Source organism: Dipodomys merriami, unplaced genomic scaffold (assembly GCF_024711535.1).
Source record: "Dipodomys merriami isolate MVZ:Mamm:240054 unplaced genomic scaffold, mDipMer1.0.p SCAF_20, whole genome shotgun sequence".
In the NCBI taxonomy this organism is placed as follows: Eukaryota; Metazoa; Chordata; class Mammalia; order Rodentia; family Heteromyidae; genus Dipodomys; species Dipodomys merriami.
The window spans coordinates 24796340-24799681 of NW_027203382.1; positions in this window are offsets into that span (position 1 = coordinate 24796340).

Here is a 3342-nt window from a genome sequence, read left to right on the forward strand (position 1 = left end):
CAAAGCATTATTAGTGTTTGTGTTTGCCTATTTTAACGAAGAGTTTACTTTCACATAAAAACAAACATAATTATAGAGCCAGGTGCTGGTGACTCACACCTATAATCCTAGCTAGCTACTCAGGAGGCTGAGATCTGAGGATCCAAGTTCAAGCCAGCATAGGCAGCAAAGTCCATGAGACTCTAATCTCCAATTAACTAGCAGAAAACCAGAAGTGGAGCTGTGGTTCAAAGTGGTAGAGTGCTACTCTTGAGCAAAGATGTTAAGGCCAGAGCTCAGGCCCTGAGTTCAAGCCTCATGACCATACTTATAGACAAAATAAATAAATATTTCTTAGTTAATAATGCTTGTGGAAAATCATTTGGGAGCACAGCAAAGCCATAACTTTCAATACCAACAACACTATGACAGCTAATACCATTTATAATTTACATGCTTATAGGATAAGCTCTGGTAATATTTATAGGCTAAGCTCTAATCCTCTCATAACTAACCCACAAAACACAAATTTATCAGATTATTGTAAAGGTCTGGTCTCCTAGGACATATCTTTTTTCTAACAATCATCAACAAATATTTTAAATGATATGATTCAATCCTTATAATGTGCTTAAGTAATAAATACATAATGCCTTTGAAATGTTATTAAATGGTTTTTATTTTGCTGTGGTTCATGAAAAGTCTTTCTTGTTGCATTTTCTCCTTCGGTGTAGCAATAGGATTTATTGGTCAGTAAGTAAAAACAGTGTAGAATAATGCAATGTTCAGATTCAAGGAAGTTTGTAAAGTCCAGAACTGAGAAAATAGAATAGCCTGAAAGCCAAAAATTCTCTGAGAATAGGTTTGGGGAATATGCCTGAAAATATGGGCTCATGAATCAAGTGCAATCTTTTGACTTTATATGTTTAGAGAATTTCTAACATGAAATGTAACGAAGACCCTTGTTCAATATGGTTCCTGCTGGTAGAGTGGCAATGGCTAAGGGAGATGACCATGGTTCATAGGATTCTGCTTACTTTTGATGTAAGGTAAAGTAAAATACAAAAATAAGAGCAAGGTGATTAGTTGACATGAGGGGGGAAAAAAAACCCAAAGTGATCAGAAATTGTGGGCCAAGATAGGACCTTAGATGTTCACAGGGGATATAGTGACAACAAAGGTCAACACTCAAGGTCAAGAGGGACAAGAAACACCTGAGCAGAATCCAGTGGGTTTATGGGATGCTGGAGAGAGCATTCCATGTGAGAACCACATATCAGCATCCTGGAATCCAGAACATCTCCATAGAAGGGAAGGCAGTGTAGAATGAATAGATGAATTTAAGCATAAAAAGAAGAAGAATGTGCTTTAATCTTTATTAGCATATGTTAATCACAAAAAGGGCTTTCATGGTGTTATTTCAATACATGAATATAATGTGCTTTGATCAAACTCATTCCCATATTAAACCTTCTTATCCCTCTCCTTTATTAAAAATACTTGAAATATGTTTCATTATGCTATTTTCATTCAAGCATATAATGTACCCTGATTGTATTCACCCTCCAATCACCCCTCCTTTCATGCTCTCCCCATTACTAATGGTTTCCCTCACATAGTCCCCTTTTTACATCATTCATGCTTTTTTTTTTTAGATCTAGATTCTGCATATGAGAGGAAACATGATATTTGTTTGTGTTTTGAGTTTGGATTATTTCACTCCAGGTTCATGGGTTTTTCTGTAAACACCATAATTTCTTTCTTTCTTTTTTTGTACCGGTCATGGGGCTTGAACTCAGGTTCTGGGTGCTGCCCCTGAACTTTTTTATTCAAAACTTGTGCTCTACCACTTGAGACCCAACTTCACTTCTGGAGTTTTTGGTTTTTAATTGCAGATAAGAGTCTCATGGGCTTTCCCACTGGGGCTGGCTTTAAACTGTGATTCTCAGATCTCAGCCTCCTAAGCACCTAGGATTGTAGGTTTGAGTCACCTGCATCCAGGTAGTTTCATTCTTTTTTAATCTGAGTCTGAATAATTCTCTGATGTGAATAATACTCCATTGCATATAAAACACCTCTTTTTATTGATCCATTAATAGGTTCCTAGACTGTATGACTTAAAAAAAACATTTTGGTCTTTTTAAAAAATCCAGTACACCAAACTATGTCTTTTTATTGAAGAATTGAGACAACTAAATTCAGGGTTATTATTTAAATGTATGTAGTCATTTTATTATTTTTGTAATGTTTGATTCTTTTCTAATCCTCATTTGCTTTGTCTTGTGAGATTTATTCTTTCTCATATTTTTATGGTTATCTTCTTATGTGTGAAGGATTCCATTAAGCATATTCAACATTGCTGACTTAGTGTTCATGAATTCCTTTACTTTATTTAAGCTAAGTTAAGTCATTATTTGGAAACTTATTTCTCCTTCAGTTATTAAGGATATCTTTGCTGGGTATGGTAATCTAGATTGGCAGTTATTTTCTTTCAGGGCTTGAAGTGTACCATTCCATGCCCTCTTTGCTTTTAGTTTCTGTTGAAAAATCTGCTGTTAGGGTGATGAGTTTACTTTTATATGTGATTTGTTACTTATCTCTTGAAGCGTTCAATATTCTTTCCTTCTGTATACTCACTGCTTTGGATGTCCTAAAAGTCTCCTATGCCTATTTCTCTATCTCTTTTTCCTGACTTGGGAATTTTTCAGCTATTAGTCTTTTGAATATATTTTCTAGGCCTTCAGTGTTCACCTCTTTTTCTTCTATCACCATGATTCATAGGTTTGGTCTATTAATGCTGTCTCAGAGGTCTTGTATGTTCCTTTTGTATTTTTTCATAAATCTGTTTTTATTTTTGCTTCATATTTTGAGTATACTAGGCAAGTGCTCTACCATTGAGCCACATATTCAGGTTCATATTTTCTTATTCTTTTTTCCTTATCATTTTCCAAATGGTGAAATTCATGTATAAACCATGTGCAAACCCGTGATTTTATATTTTTAATGTGATCCAGTCTATTGGCAAAGCTTTCACTCGAAGATTTTTTTTTTTTTAATTTGACTTATTGAGCCTTTACAGTTCCAGAATTGCATTTTGATTTTTTTGATTCCCATAACTTTCATGAATTTTTCTTTTGCATCCTGAATTATTTTTCTCATTTTATTAGTTGCTTATTTGATATTCTTAGCATTCATTCAGAAATTTATTTGCATACTCTTTAACTCTCTTGAATTTTTTTTATTATTGCCATTATTTGAATTCTTTGCTATCATTGAAATTCATTATTGTAAAACTGATAGATTTTGGAAGAGTCATGTTGCCTTTTATCACATTTATTTTGTCTCTGTGTTGAGATTTGTGCA